Below are 17,508 nucleotides of genomic sequence, written 5' to 3'. Positions count from 1 at the left end.
GTCGCTCCTTTGAAGTCAGAGTACTGTACTGTATAACTCTTCTGATAACAATTGTTTTTAAATGTTGGCGTATCTTTGTGGAAATTTTTTCTCACATTTCTGAGATCAGGGCTCTCAGGTTCTTTCACACCAAATTCATCTCAGCACACATTTATGGGCCTTTGGTCAAAACGTTGCCATACAATTGCCCAAAATGTCTACGATTGGCTGGCAACCAGTTCAGGGTGTACCCTGCCTCTCGCCCGGAGATGGCTGGGATAGGCTCCAGCACGCTCGCGATCCTAGCGGTACAGAAAATGGATGGATGGATAGATATTTGACCCCCAAGATAACAGGAGGGGGCGGCATGGTGAACGACTGTTTAGGACATCTGCCTCACAGTTCTGAGGACCCAGGTTCAAATCCGGCCTCGTCTGTGTGAATTTTGCATGCTCTCTCCCTGCCTGCGTGGGTTTTCTCCAGGTAGTCCAGTTTCCTCCCACATTCCCAAAACTTGCATGGTAGTCGGTTAATTGAAGACTTAAAAAAATGCCCATAGGTGTGAATGTGAGTGGGACTGGTTGTTTGTTTATATGTGCCCTACGATAGGCTGGCGACCAGTTCAGGGTGTACCCCGCCTCTTGCCCAGCATCAGCTGGGATAGGCTCCAGCTCGGCCGCGACCCTAGTGAGGATAAGTGGTATGGAAAATGAATGGATGGATGGATAACAGGAGGGCTATTCTATCAGTCCCTTTACTTTTGTTTGATTCTGTGCTTCTTCTTTAGAGATGTGGGCAGGACCCCTTGTCTCGGCTATCCTGTGCCAAGAGGCCTCATTGGGATGCTGAGGCCGCTCGAGGTCCTCTCGTCTTCTGTACGTGAGTCAGACGAGGTCACTGGGGGAGATCCTTTTACGATTCTAACGTCCCTTTTTCTCTTCAGGGCCTCAAAAACAGGCCATGTGCATTGCTTTGAGCTCACTGAGAGACACAAAGAAAAATGCACACCAATAGAGCTGTATATTGATCTTATTTCCATTACAATTAAATAGGACTTCACTCCAAAAGTTACAGCAGTACTTTTAAAAACCTTTGTGGGTCCATTTCATATAAACAATCCACTATATATATATATATATATATATATATATATATATATATATATATATATATATACACACACGTATATACTAGATTGAAACTCAACTTTATTTATATAGCACTTAAAAAACAAGGTGCTGTACATAAGACCGAAAATAAATAAATAAATAACAAGACCCCCCTTCAGATTAGCATTTTGCATGGAGGAGGTCCAGAGTTTTATTTCTTCTTCTTGCACACTTGCAAAGTCTACGATGTGTGAAATCTTTGGTCAATGAGAGGGGAACATGATTTAAGTCTCTGCTGACCAGCATGAGAGTGTGGGGATGCTGAAATTGGAATCTTGCGATCACAGCGTGCATGAAGTTTGAATGTAAACAAACAACAGTTTAATAACAGCCGCAAGTTTGTCTGTTGGCAAGTAACACACGTAGCCTACGGAAGGAATGGTTCAAATACCCTGTCCCATTTAGTCGCCTTTTTTGCATCACTTTACATCAATTGAGCGCTGACTATCGTCCCACTGCATCTCCTCCAGGATGCATTCTTAACAGGGGGGAGGATGACCAGCTGAATGTTGGGGCGAAGCTCCTCGCGGTTGGAGCATCGCAGACAAACGACAAAAATAACGCTGATATTCTCTGCTAAAAAAAAGCGTCATGGTGCAAATGGTTGCGCACGATGGAAAAAGAATAAAAGGTGGAAGGTACAAATAAAAGTTTACAGAGCTGTTGTAAACGGGCAGCATTCACATGTGCACACAACAACAATTAAGCGCCAATGTTCTCCGCCAAAGAACGTCACTGCTATTAAACTGCAATTTGTCGGGTTAGCATGATGCAAAACATACACTAAATGATTTTCAAAAAACGGTAAACAAGGCTGGATAAAGTACAAATGTAAAATTTTAAAAGTACATAAAGCCTTTGTGGTGAAATATAATCCAGTTTTGTGTGTGTGCAGTGAAAGTACATTTCGAACATAATCTAGTGCTTACATTTTTGTGTGATTTCCTATTGAATTCTCATGACAACACAATATAAACTGGACATTCACATGTTTTATATATTCATTAATTTTCAGTACTTCACAGGCTGTTTTGGGTTGTGGGTTAGCTGGAGCCTATCCTAGCTGACTGGGTAAAATACCTTGGACTGGTCGCCTAATACAGGGCACATGTAGAGACAACCGTTCACACTTAAAGTACATTCCTACTGTCACTCAGTGGGAATTGAACCCACACTGCCTGTATGTAAGCCCAGCAAGTAAACCGCTGTACCATCAGTAACCCGATTTATATATTTAAGTAATTTTAATAATAAATAAATTCAATATACCACATTTGAATGCAGCACAGAACTGAATGGATTCTTCTTCTAGATACATATACAATAGTAAAGTGAGGCATGTTGGCTGGTTTAAAGTTGTTGTATTGGTATAGCAAGCATCTAGCATCATTTCATCTTTATATGATTGTAATACTATCTGCTATATACAACATTTGAAGTGACTCAGTTTGACTTGATCCCACAAAATCAGGTGGTACGTTTCCAAGTGATTATGTCTGTTTTACAGCTTTTCCTTTAGAGATACATCGTCATGTCTCATTTGTGAAGCCAAGAAAATACCAGCTGATTTGACTTGGTGCTGCACAGCAGAAAATGTGCCGGCATTAGATCGGTTTGACTGAAACTTATGTAAGCCAAATGTTCCCGTTCAGGACGTCAACAGTGTCGATGACCCTTTGCCTTGGCTTCCTTTCACCCTTGGAGGTGATGCTCGCAGCGGTTCCAGGTCAGCTAAAGTCTGCTGACTCGCTCGCTTGCCACAAGAGATAAATGTCTGAGAAAGACCTGTTCATGCATGCCACAAATACGCACACGCACACGTTTTCCTAGGGATGAGTACAGTGTTGACTTTGGCGGTGACAGGATATCTGACGAATGACTTTGCAAAAGAGACTAGGGATAGCTTTAGGTTGATGGGGCTACAAGTGGTGGTCAGTCTGAAATTGGTGGGCTCACACCTGCTATATGCAAAAAAATAATGTTTACCTCCACCAAGTAAGATATGATTTCCATAAAACTGTATAGAGGGTGGCACGTGTGTTTAGGGGAAAAAAAATTCAGTTAGGCAAATATAGTGTAGTGGTCCATGAGATCCATTCTCGCTTAATAACTGTATGTGTGTATGATGCCCTGTGATTGACTGGCAACCAGTCCAGGGGCAGTTTGCCTTTTGCACAGTCAGCTGGGACATGATCTGCTCATAATAATAATGATAATGAAAATAAAAACAGTATCTAGTTGTGACATCAAGGAGACAAGCCAAGAAAATCATAGATTTCCTCATCAGGCAAACACTGGAAACTAAAAAAAAATTACTGAAAAGAAGTCTCCCTTGTGACGTTTTTCAGTTCAAAGTTCAGTGACTCCAAACGCAGTTTGTGTGGAGGCGAAAGGCTAAAACAATGGCCATACCCATGTGTCTCAACATTGGTGCATTGCTGTTACAGTCCGCTGCCAGGGGAGCTAGTGGCCTGCCAGATCCAGCAGATTGAGCTGTGAAGAAAAACACTGTGTGGCAGGTGGCGCCACCATATTACTGCCATCTATAGGACTGGAGTGGAACACTATCACTCTGTATGTCATGTTTTGTTTTGAGTCAGACAGGTATGCTTTTAGACCTTTCCTGCTTGCTATTATAGTTATTTTGGTGTCCTTCTGGCAAGAAGCAGCAATGCACTTCCAGGGCCAATTTAATCTAATCAGATCACCACAAAATTGTTTTAGCATACGCGTACATCATACCGCTCAATGAACTGAGAACAACAGAGCAAATCTGTGCTCTATTAGATTCATAATCTGTGGCTGTGGCCTGCGTTTTGCATCATCGGTCCCCCTCTGGACAAGGATAAGGGACTCTTGTTCACAACAAACAACAGCTCGAGGAAAAGTACGGCACACAAAACAGTCATTGAGCAGCAATGCATTACGTAAGCATGAATGCAGATTGCAAAAGAGCATGCGCTTTCATAAAAGGATGGCAGTGGATTATGGGAGGACCTTTTACATGTCCTAGGTCACACTTGCTGTGTTCTCACTGCAAGGGGAATGCAGCAAACTAGGCTTTCACACCAACAAATCCATCCATCCATTTTCTACACCACTTATCCTCACTAGGGTCGCGGGTATGCTGGAGCCTATCAGCTAAGGCACATATAAACAAACAACCATTCATACCTACGGACAATTTAGAGTCTTCAATTAACCTACCGTGCATGTTTTCGGGATGTGGGAGTAAACCGGAGTACCCAGAGAAAACCCACACAGGCACAGGGAGAACATGCAAACTCCACACAGGTGAGGCCAGATTTTAACCCGGGTCCTCAGAACTCTGTGGCGGATGTGCTAACCAGTTGGCAACAGTGCCGCCCCAGCACATACAGCACGTCATATAGGTCAGTGGTCCCCAACCCTCGGTCCAGGGACCGGTACCGGCATTTGTTACCGGGCCGCATAGAGAAAATAAACAATTCATTTCCGTTGAATTGCGTTTCACGTGTCAAATGTTTTATATTTAGAAAATTGACCGGATCTTCGCCGCCGCAACAGCTGTGCGTCTCAATTGACATGCAAGACTGCAAAGAACGCTTCTGTTTCCGCCCCCAGCCGACTCGCTAACGGCGGCCAAGCTCTAAGAACCAATGATTTTATAAAATGATTCAGTTCATTACGTTCACTGAAAAGATTTGTTGTTTTGAACAAAACATTCGCGAACGAAACAACACTAGACTGCACGTCGGTCATGTGATACGTTACTAAAAATAAGGCCGCAAACTAGCAAAAATGAGTAAAAAACAAATGTCTTTGGAGAGCTTCTTTTCAAAAGGGAAAAGGCAACCTGAGGACCCAGAAGAAGAGAGCACGACCTCAAAGAAAAAGAAAGCTTATTTTAATAGAAAATATCAGGAGTCCTACTTAAAATACGGATTTATCTCAACAAGTAACTCTCACACACCAAGCCTGCTCTGCATAATACTATATGTGGCGACAAGCTAGCCAACGACACGAGACCAAGCACCCTGGACTAAAAGATAAGCCGTTGGAGTTTTTTGAAAGAAAAAGAGATCAACTGAATACCCTGCTCCCATTTCCAAAATCCTATCTTTGTGAAGCGGGCTTTTCTGCAGTGACAGTAACGAAGACAAAATTACGGAGCAGACTGCACTGAACCAGCTGATATTAATTTGCACTGACAAGAGGCTGGGTTGCTGTTTGATTATTGATAGATTTTAGGTGTTGTCTTGGCTTTCCATGCCTTTTTGTACCTCCTTTCTTCATGTGTTCAATACTTGTTCCCTGTGTCATTTCACAGTATTACTCACAATTTAATTTCTGATCTTATTTGTTCTACTTTCTTTGTATGTATGGATTACTTGGGTTGTTCTCACACACACACATATACAGTATATGCCACACCTTGACAGCCAGTCCGTGAGAAAAAATGCCTACTCTAAACCAGTCCGTGGTGCAAAAAATGTTGGGGAACACTGAAATAGGTGACTCAGAGGTGTGAATGCAGGAGGGGGGTTGAGGCATGAAGGGCATGGATGTTGCCAACCTTAATCCTTCTGATATTCGGATGAATATAGCCTTCAACTCAGCTCAACTTAACTTTGTTTATACTTAGCAAACCTTTTACCTCAAGTATTATAATGAGCAACAAGTCTGTTATTATTATTATTATTATGATCCATCGGTGCTTACATGCTCACAAGGGACATTTTAGATGTTGTTTTTGTCGGCAGTTGTTGGGAATTATAGCAGGCCATGTTTGGCAAGAAGTGATTGCTAACTTTCAGTCTCAGCCCTCTCCCCTTCCTGTCTGGTTATATTTAAACGTGTTCTTATTAAGAGAAAATGTAGCCTCTTAAACTTTGGCTTGGGCTCTAATTTCTTTATTTCCATGTCCTGCTAAGACTCATCTGTTTTTAGCAAAGTCTCAGTAGGTTGCTTCTTCATTGCGTCCCAAATGACTCAAGAAAATATTATGGGTTCCTCTGTTGAGACTATTCGACCTCTATTTAAATGGTTCACCTCATGCTTACAGGGACGGGATGTCCCAGTTCCAAGACCTTTAATTATTTTTTTTTTTCTACAAGACTTCCCTAATAAAATTGAGGATGTGGAGTAGAGATTTCGAAGCTTCCATTGTTTCAACTGCCACTTTGTATTATCTCATATCACAGATTTTCACTTCACAGGCTTCCTTCCGATCCCCGACAGCACAAACCAATTGAACATGTGCTGAAATTACTTTTCACAGAGTAAAGCTCTCTTTTACTGGCAAGACCTCCGTCTGCCGCTTCAGCGTTCTCAGAGAGTCTGTGTTCTCAGAGACGAGGGCCTGATGTCCTCTTCTGCCAGCCTGCCCAGCAGTGTTACACCCACAATCTGTTCTGTTTTATCCCATCTATGGATTGTTCTCTCTGTCCTCCTTTTGTCTGATCCCTTTCTTGATCTCTGGGATTTACCGCCGCTTGTCATCGTGGTGAGCAGAAAGGTCAAGGTTACGCAACTCCAGGATTATTTCAATGGACAAATTGAGTCAGACAGGCTGAAACCACAGAGCATAGGCTAGGTTCAAACGCATTCCCACACAGTTGGTTAGAAGAGATCACACGCTCCCCTGGTATGGTGTTAAAACGTAAGGTGAAAGATGAAGGATGTGTACATTATCTATTGGACGATAGTGTTATCATGTGAAGATTTGTGACTTTTAAAGAAGATCCTCATCATGTACTTCTAACCATCTTGAAAAATATTCAAACCCAAAATGATAATGAAAATGCAAAAGAGCATTGTGTCCAAAGCTGCACTGTGTATCTCCCAGAACCAAACTATGATTCAGTTTGTGCAATACCTGATTTTTGGACTGTTTATTTATTTGTCTATTGACAAAAATGTGGGTTTTTTTTCTTGATGTGCGTTTGTGTGTGATTAAGCCTTGATTCGAATGTGAGGTGTGTGCATTTACTGTATTTCTGTTACACACTGCCGATATGTGTATTCTAACTGCAGAGATGGGGGCACTCGAGTCAATTGACTTGACTCGAGTCGACTCAAGTGGCCAGTTTTATGCTTGGCAAATACTTCAGAAAGACTTGACTTTAGATGTGGTAGCTGAGAGACTTGACTTGACTTTGACTTGAACTACATAACTTGACAAGTCATCTCTCATTTGGAGTTGGAAATCTGCATTTTAATTGAGACAGTTTGCCTTTTGTTTTTAAGAAACATTTTGGGGGGTCATTCGGGACTTACTCCCATCTCTGCTAACTGGCAGTGTTGGGAAAGTTCATTTTCTGTGGGAACTAGTTCAAAATTCAGTTCACAAGTTCAATTCATAGTTCATAATTCAAAATTTTGAACTAAGTTCACCGGTCTACAAACTTCATGGTTTGTTTGTTTGTTTTCCCAATAAGTTGCTGATGGGTTATTATCTTCAAAATACTGGCATTTCATTTTCCCATTGTTGCCACCCATTCAGTCCACACTATTAGCCAGCTGCAGCTTTCAGGCTGCAATCTCAAAAACATGAGGAAGAACATTTCGCTTGAATGTTCTTTTTTTAAATGATGAATTAAAACAAAAACAGGACTTTTGTCCTTAACGTGCAAACAAAAACACGCAACACAGGTATGACAGGAACGTTGGTGAAAGGACATTGATAGCTTGCGTTCCTTGCAGCTCTGGCTGACTATAGCAACAAAATGTTTTAAATGTCTTATCTAGTCTTATATTGAAAAACAAAATAAATTCCATATTATGAGTGTGATCGTACAGTAATTTAACTAAAGCATTCTGGTACAAATAATTTTCCTAGTAATCAAATTTTACAATTATGTGCCAAAGAACACATGGAGTGTCCCTGAATCCACCTCGCACATGTAAACATGAATGGCGGCCGCACTGAATCGGTTGCCAAATACAGCGTTTATCCCACGACATATGAAGACTCGTATATAGTGTGTTCAGATGGGTTTTGTCCTGGAAGTCCCTAACAAAACCTGGTACTCTTGAATGAAAATTAACTTTCGTTCGAAAACCATTCCGACGCAAGAAAAAACTAGTTCTCGATAAAATTCATCAGGCAGAAATGAATCAGTTCAGTTCACGTTCGCCCAAAATATTAACTAGTTCATGAAATTTCATTCACCGGACTCGTTCAGGTAAAACATTGCTTAACTAGGCCACATGAGAGAATACAAATGGAACTGGGTCACTTCTCCCATGTAACTTAAATCTGACTGACCCTGCTCAAACAAGCCATACCTCCATAGCCCATTTACAGTGTCTCTAAAAGCCACAATTTTTTCATGTCACAGTGCTGTATAAACTGCCGTAAAACAGAAGTGGTACGATGCCTGCATGAATGAGTGCCCTAATATTGTGGCTTGCTTGTGGACAACATTTGGCACTCACCTCTCCCATCCTGTTGTGTTGGAAGCAATCGTTTCTGTCTGACAAGAATTGCGGGTTGCCGTGTCACTGTGTAGCACACACATTTGTGTCGATATCTTTAACAATAACTTTAATCTGTTGGGTTCAGTGTAAAAGGCAACCGCAGATAAATGTGGTGTGCTTTCTGTGTTGCCATGAAGCAAATAAGACAATTTGGGCGTGGGGGGCAGGGCAAACACCTTAATTGCTTTTAAGTTGTGGCAAATATAACAATTTCACATCAATATAACGTGTGGGCCATATTTTATTTGCCTTTCTGCAGGATTTTACACTTGAGCATGTCAATAGTGTAGTGTATAGGCAGTGTCACTCCACTATGACCATTTATGATCATAATGCTTAGTATAGTGGTCCAAGTACCATTGCTGACTTTTGTACAGCTGGTGTGAGATCAATTCCCAGTCATGCACTCTTCATAATCACTGTGATAGACTGGCACAGTCCATGGTGTTGTCCAGCTTTTGCCCTGAGTCAAATGGGATAGGCTCCAGCGCCTTGCCATGACCTTGACAAGGATAAGCTATATAGAAAATGCTTTGCTTTTTTTGCTACAAAGCTCTCATGTGAACATGTTGAACAGTACACTTGAATTGCTTGGGAGCTGATTACCAAACGAGGATTGGTTATTCTTCTGGAGGTTCACTTTGCTTTCACAGTGCACATAGTAGAGGCACAGATGACTGGCAACGGCCAGCTCCCCCCTCTGGCCCAGATCCCAAGCCCCTCAGGATTCCCATTAAAGCCCCTCTGTCACGAAGGCCTGCCGGGTCTAGTTTCTCTTGGCACCACAATGTGACCAAATGAGAGCAGCAAATGACGGGAGGGGATTAGATTGTGATGAGTGACTAAGGTTTCTCGGATTTACACACACACATTAATTGCACAAAAGCACACTTTCCACATTAATATGTAACATAGTTTCTTATAAAAGCTTGTCAAAAGCTTTAGGCATCATCTTAACAGTGTGTTTGTGGTGTGGTGTCATGCTGGCTGTTATCACTATAGGCATGAAACAATTTATGAAAAGTTCTGAAATTTGTTTTGTGTTACCAGGAGCACAGACCCTAAAGAATCCCTCACACAGACTACGTAAATGATTTAGTCTTTGGTGCAGTTAAATCTGGGCAGGCCTCAGCCTGTGTGGGGTTTGCATGTTCTCCTTGTGTTTGTGTGCATTTTCTCCTGGTGCTACGGCTTTCTCCCACATTCCAAAAACATCCATGTTAGGTTCGATGAAAATCTCTAAATTGTAGTTGTGAATGTCTATCCAGTATGTGCCCTGCAATTGGCTGGCGACCAAGCTGTGTAAAGCAAATTCTGGACACCCTTTATAGTGACAGCACTGCTCTGTCATTGGTTAACTCCATGTCACATGATTTATGGACACCATGTTTATAGTATAGGCCTACAGTAACTTTGGTCAGTTTTGGACTTTTGTAAGTGGATTTTTGGCAAAATGGTTTGTTGTGTGGCTGTAGGGTGTTCCAGTCATCCCAGACAAGGCATGCGGATGCATCATTTCCCAGAAAGGCACTGCCAGAAAGTAGTGATGCGCCGAAATGAAAATTCTTGACTGAAACTGAAAACCGAACTAAAAAAAATGAATTTACTGTCAAATTAAACATGAAACAGAGAATTACCCGTGTATTTGACACAAGAAAACTTTTTTTAAATTATGCTAATGATTAGCATTGATAGTCATGGTGTTATAAACCTTTAAGCAACAGCTATTTGAACGCAAATGGTGTAGCAACACATGTAGACAGGTAATATAACAATACTCACAGGCGTACTGTATATTGTTTACCATCTGCAAAATATAATAATATTAATATTACGGCTGCTCACAGAGGAGTTTTTACCAGCTACATGTACAGTACTGACATACATGTATCTGTATATCTGTATTGTCTTGCCAGGTGACCACACCAGAAGCAGCAGGATGGACATTGAATTGAAGCAAAAAATGTGCCAAAATCTGCTTTACATTCTATTTAATTATGTCATGACTTCATGTTTATATAAAGTACAATGCTATAGGGTGCTATTTTTCATGTTAAAAACACATTACACATTTTTTTCGTTGGGTGTTTTTTGGGGGGGTGAGGCTGGAACAGATTTATGGCATTTCAATTCACTTAAATCAGAAAGAGAATTTGAGATACTAGTGTTTTGAGTCACGAACATGGTCTTAGAAAAAATTTAACTCTCAAGGCACCACTGTAATGTGAGTTTCCTCTGGAAAATGTCCCTTACAAATAATAAATTTTGGAAATATTCAATTGTGTTGTATTGCAGTGTCGTTATGTCAAGCTGGGTAACTATATAGCGCCCACGCATGTCACTGTCCAGACTTTCTTCTATATGGCTTTGCCCCAGGACCTACCCTAGCTCTTGCCCAAAGTCATCTCAAAGTGGTATGTCCTTTAGCTCACCTGCAACCCTAATGGTAAGCACTGTAGAAAATGGTTGAATGGATAAATACAGTGAATTAGCATGAAATCCAACTAAATTCTTCTAACAGGCTCATGTTTGATTTATGGGACAGCAGCTTCTCTTCCATCTCATGAAGCAGGTTAAAAGTTGTCATCATTGGTGATGCAAGATGAAACGTCTGCTTTAATCCACACTCTCCTCCTCTACAATCAGCATTTACTGTACGTCACTATTCTCATGTCGTCACCAGTGGACTGCAGCAAAAGTCCTGCCCCATGCAGTCACATACTCACCTAAAGGACCTCAACTGCATCCGTAACCACATTGCAACAGAAGGCCATTGGCACACAGTTGTCACACTCACAGATAGTCATTAACACATTTCCACTCGCCTCCTCCACTTTCCCAGCACAATGTTTTTTTTCTGTGAAGACATTGCAGATTCTTATTCCCGCTTCACAACCAATATAGTTCTCAACCTACAACAGATAATGAACACGCGTCCTCTTAGAACATCATACTACAGGTAAAATATAATACTATATTTTTAGTTGGGGCATCAGATACAGCCAACCTTTCCAACCACGCCTGCATCACTGCTTCTGTAGAAGCTCAATGGAGACATTTTAAACTAGACCTCTACCAAGGCCAAAAAAATTGTACTGTATTGTCTTCGTGGATAAGCCCCATCTACATGTGCCTTAATTTTGTCATTACGATTCACGCATTAGTTACTGCAAAAGCAGAAGAAAAGTGAAATATTACGTATTACTATTACATTGATGGCGGCACGGTGGCGAACTGGATAGAGCATCTGCCTCACAGTTCTGAGGACCGGGGTTCAATCCCCGACCCCAGCTGTGTGGAGTTTGCATGTGCTCCCCGTGCCTGCGTCCGTTTTCTCTGCGCACTCAGATTTCCTCCCACATCCCAAAAACTTGCATGGTTGACAACTCTAAATTGCCCGTAGGTGTGAATGTGAGTGCAAATGGTTGTTTGTTTATATCTGCCCTGCGATTTGCTGGCAACCAGTTCAGGGTGTACACCGCCTCCTGCCCGATGATAGCTGGGATAGGCTCCAGCAAGCCCGCGACCCTAGTGAGGAGGAGCGGCTCAGAAAATGGATGGATGGATGGATATTATATTGATCAGCACCAAAGTTTAAGTAGTTCATCCTTGACTGTTGCCCCACCCCTCTGCAAAGAAAATCTGTAATGTATGTTTTCGCTTAATCCTGCTCACTAAGATGAGATCCTGTCCCAAGCGGAAGAGTTCAAGTATCTTGGGGTCTTGTTCACGAGTGAGGGAAGAATGGAACGGGAGATCGGCAGCCAGATCGGTGCTGCGTCTGCAGTGATGCGGACTTTGTATCGGTCCGTTGTGGTAACGAAGGAGCTAAGCCGAAAGGCGAAGCTCTCGATTTACCAGTCGATCTACGTTCCTACCCTCACCTTTTGGTCACGAGTTGTGGGTCGTCCGAAAGAACAAGATCCCGGATACAAGCGGCCGAAATGAGTTTCCTCCGCAGGGTGTCCGGGCTCTCCCTTAGAGATAGGGTGAGAAGCTCGGTCATCCGGGAGGATCTCAGAGTAGAACCGCTGCTCCTCCACATCGAGAGGAGCCAGATGAGGTGGCTGGGGGCATCTGATTCGGACGCCTCCATGGTGAGGTGTTCCGGGCACATCCCACCGGGAGGAGACCCCGGGGACGACCCAGGACACCCTGGAGAGACTACGTCCTTCGGCTGGCCTGGGAACGCCTCGGGATCCCCCCGGAAGAGCTGGATGAAGTGGCTGGGGAGAGGGAAGTCTGGGCGTCCATGCTAAAGCTACTACCCCCGCGACCCGACCTCGGATAAGCGGTAGAAAATGTATGGATGGATGGATGCTCACTAACAAAAAGCAGTTGAAAACAAAGCTCCTCGTGGTAGCGTGACAAATATGTGATTTAGAGGACATTAATTGATCCTTCATGGACACACTGAAAAACATTAAGCATGATTTGTTTAAGATTGAATACAAATATGAAGTTTGCTTGCAGCTGGGTCTTTCTGCATCCACTCCCTGAATATGTGCTGGTATTTTTCCTGTTCATATCATGAGCAAGATGAGAGCCCATTCATAACTGTGTTTGTTTTTCTTTTCTTTTTTCACCATTCATCTTACCAGCTTCTCCCATAGTCATCACCTTTCTTCATCACCATGAGCCCTAATACTGCAGCTTGGAAAATTCCACACTGCAGCAAAATGAGGGGTGGCAGAGGAAAGAGCAGGAGAAAGAGAGAGAGAGAGAAAGAGGCGCAGGTACGACGGAGTGGGAGGGACAAGATGAGAATGTTTAAAAGCAGGAATTGATGATGTGAATGTATCTGCATGATGTAGAAGGACCGTGTTCATGATGCGAGTCCTCTAAGAGAGAATTAGTATTGGGGCCTGTGCATTCCTTTAAACAGTTCACAGGCATGCATAAGTACAGGCACAAAAAGTAGGACAGCAAATTGCTGCGGGAAATGAAGTGTCTACAATATAATGGGCAGAGGGAAAGCTGCATTTTGAATTTGTACAAAATAGGATGGAGGCAGACTGAGAGTGAGTGAGGTTGGAGTGATGCAGCTCTCTGTACACACTTAACTCTGCAGAAACGTGCATCAATCATCACGTGCACAGAGATTGACCAGAAAAGCAATGCAGTGCCCAATACTCCTGCACCCACAAACACAATTTACGAGGCTGACAGCCTCATCTGTGCTGTGAATCATGCCACCACGGTCACAACGTCAGGTACACTTGCACAATCTAAAATATGCTTACTTGTGGCTCTAATGCAAAACATTAGAAACAAGTCAATGCAGCAATGTCTTTCTATACCACTGCAAATTAGAAGATGTACCTGATATGATGACCGGCAAATGTACAGTGGATATAAAAAGTCTAAAAACCCCTGTGTTTTGAGATATTAAAAAATGAGATGAAAATAAAACTTATTACAGCATTAATCTACTGTAAAACCCAAATCTTTTTGAGAGGGCAAATAAAAATAAACGGTTAAAAATAAAAAAAAATAAAAAAAAGTTTCCCACCATAACTGAGATGTGTCACATTTAAACTCAAGATAAATGGGAGTCAACACTCACTTGCCACCATTTAAAGTGCATCTGATTAACCCCCCCCCCAGCCCCCAAATTTGAGATTTTCTCATTGGCTTTTTGTGACTTTGCTTTCTACTAGATGATCAAATCCATCTGAAAAAAAACAGCCCCAAAGCTTGATACTGACACCACCATTATTTGTTGTAGGTATGGTGTTGTTTTGGTGATGACCAGTGTTGTGTTTGTACCAATCATGCCTTTTGGAATTACGGCCAAAAATTTCAATCTTGGCTTCATTGGACCATAATGACACATTTCCGTACATGTTTGAAACATTTTTAGCCGGAATTTATTTGGACTAATGAGACTCACTTTAAATGGTGGCAGGTGTGTGGACCATTGAATATGAGTTTGAATATGCTACATCCTAGTGATACAGGGATGTGCAAATTTTCTCTGTTGTTTATTTTACCCTCTCGAAAGTTGGGCAAGTTAAAGGTCAGATTAATGGTGAAAAAATATATGGCATAATTGACCTTGGTCTAATTTTTTTTTATATTGCAAAAACCTGACATTTGAGCAGGCAAATACTTTTTATAGCCACTGTATGTATATGACCTATTTTCACCATGCATGGGTCACAACAGACGTCACAACCTCAATCAATCAACCTGCCTGTAGGTAATATTCCACCCACATTGATTCAAACAACAAGCTGTACTAATGTGTTATCGAGTGGCAGCATGTAGATTGCAATTGGACGGATGGAGCCGGGTGACTGAATGAAGTGTGTCTCACTGATACCAACACTCATCATCTTCATTATGTTCAAGTCTATATTTTAAGACCTGTTCTTTGAATGATGAGGTTAAGACCTGAGCACCACACATTTAAATAATAGTGGTGCTCTTTTCAAACTTGGAAAGAGAAGTTCAGGATGATCAAACTCTTTGTTTTAGGAAGACCAGAACAAAATTAATGACTAATAGGTGCTGAAAATATAAGTCCTGTACACCATAATAAAGTTTATTTATTAATGATAATGAATAAAAAATAACTTTTCATATTTCACTTCATACTTTTGTTGACACAGATCAGTGGTGGGCAAAGTATGGCGACACGGCCCACTGTAGAATTTACATTATCAAGAGTTCTATAACATTTTAGTTACAAGTAAGTAAAATAAACAATGTACATATAAATCTGACTTTCTAAAAAATAGTTTATTGAAAAATATGGATTCATTAATTAAAATTAAGTTAATTATACAGTAGATAATTACATTAAAAATGAGGATGGATTATTATCCATCCATCCATTTTCTGAGCCGCTTCTCCTCACTAGGGTCGCGGGCATGCTGGAGCCTATCCCAGCTGTCATCGGGCAGGAGGCGGGGTACACCCTGAACTGGTTGCCAGCCAATCGCAGGGCACATCGAAACAAACAACCATTCGCACTCACAGTCATGCCTACGGGCAATTTAGAGTCTCCAATTAATGCATGTTTTTGGGATGTGGGAGGAAACCGGAGTGCCCGGAGAAAACCCACGCAGGCACGGGGAGAACATGCAAACTCCACACAGGCGGGGACGGGGATTGAACCCCGCACCTCAGAACTGTGAGGCTGACGCTCTAACCAGTCGGCCACCGTGCCGCGATGGATTATTATTTTATTCATAATTAATCTTGGTGGGATGGGTGGACGACAGATAGAAAGAGCTGCTGACATCTGACAGGAACTGGAGCTCTACTGCTCACGGCAGTTAGACTTTTTTTTTTTTTTTTTTTTAATCAATCAGCAATATTGTTCCGTTTCCTCATTCTCCAATGTTGTGTATGTTGTTGTATTTAGCATTGCACGTTATGACCCGTCCATTTGTCTTTGTTTGCCTTTGTGCAGTTATTTGCTTCTTGGTAATGCCGCTGAACTTTCTCGTGAATTATTTACTCTTGGGTCTCTCGCTGAAATGTCAATAGCCAAGCTCTTGTTACAGTGCGACTTGAAATGTGTCCATGTCTATACCATGCATGCTAATTCGCTGAAGAAAAGCATATGTTTACCACACTATGGATGGCGTTGTGTTTCTCTGCTCGACCTTAGACCCCCTATTGCTGAGAGTGAAACGTGTAAGGTTTCTCACATTCCCTTCTATTTAGAATACAAAGACGAGAAAGCACACTGATCAAAAAATGTGGATTAGTGTTTACACTCAAAAACTCTGATCCCACACAAACTCTGTGACACGAAATGTGGAACTGATAAACATGTACTTCTGGATTCTATGTAAAGTACTTCCAGGAACTCCACCTCAGTTTTTGGATCAGAAATAGATGTTTGGGGAACAGTTTATAACTCCCAGCCCTCCATCATAACTCTTTACTGTCACCAACACCAGTGAAGCAATTCCATTTTCTCTCACAAAACAACATCCATCCATTCATTTATTATGGATTCTCTTTGTGCAAATAATGTAATGTACTTAGAAATTATGGAATAAAAAATAATTGTTTATAAACTTCAACATATTTACATGTATTTATCTCATTAAATATTTTTCTTTCTTAAATAATACAATTTAAAAATTACATTAGAACATTTTATTTATTAAATAATTGGTTCATCAATAAATAATAACTGGTTCATCAAAAAATATTTTGATTATTTTAAATATTAAATAAATATTAATATATATTAATATAAATAATAAATAAAATTATTTTAAAGCACAGTCAAAATGGTAATCAGTGGTAAAGTAAATAATTGGTTTATTAATTATAACTGGGGAAAAAATATATAGTGAGAATAAATTATTGCACTAAAATGACCTATTTTACATATTTGTCCATATCCATGATACAGGGTGGGCCCAAAGTACTGTTGTTTACAGTTGTTTCACATTTTCGATTTGTGCGTTTTGTTTAAGCTATACGGTAGTTGCCATTATTCAAATATTCATTGTAACTGGGCGGGGTGGTAGTGAGTGAGATGTGTGCGTGTGTGTGTGTTGTTGTTTTTTTGTGGAATTACAATCAGCTGTTGGGAGGTTTATGTAATTATCCAAACCATAATTCTGAACCAGTATTACAAAGCCTGCTTTTGCCCTACATTGTATATACATTTAACTTAAAGACCTGGTGTATTTTATAAATCAAATGTGTCCCTTGTGCACAAACATTTGCCTACGCCTAGATTTAGAGTCTTAAATTAATGTGGAAGGAAGCCAGAGCACCCGCAAAAAAAAAAAAAAAAACACGCATGCACGGGGGTGTCGGGAAGAACATGCTAATTCATCACAAGAAGGCCAGAGCCTGGATTCAAACTCGCAACCTCAGAACTGTGAGTTGGCTGTGCTAACTACTTGTCCACCGTGCAACAACA

The 17,508-nt window shown here is 41.3% G+C and overlaps 1 long non-coding RNA gene across 2 annotated transcripts in view; it reads left to right on the top strand.

Moving 5' to 3' along the window:
- Positions 1–16,551, top strand: part of LOC133484151 (uncharacterized) — a 25,931-nt gene extending 9,380 nt beyond the window's left edge. The window contains exons 3-4 of one of the 2 annotated variants that reach the window (XR_009790296.1): positions 767–854; positions 13,211–16,551. This is a non-coding gene — a long non-coding RNA (uncharacterized LOC133484151). Of the gene's footprint in view, positions 1–766; positions 855–10,525; positions 11,960–13,210 lie in introns of those variants that run through there. The other variant, XR_009790297.1, reaches the window with a different exon arrangement.
- The last annotated feature ends 957 nt before the right edge of the window (positions 16,552–17,508 follow it).

Source organism: Phyllopteryx taeniolatus, chromosome 9 (genome assembly GCF_024500385.1).
Source record: "Phyllopteryx taeniolatus isolate TA_2022b chromosome 9, UOR_Ptae_1.2, whole genome shotgun sequence".
Taxonomy (NCBI): Eukaryota; Metazoa; Chordata; class Actinopteri; order Syngnathiformes; family Syngnathidae; genus Phyllopteryx; species Phyllopteryx taeniolatus.
The sequence above is the reverse complement of the archived record's forward strand: the minus strand, read 5'-3'. Positions and strand labels throughout refer to the sequence as shown.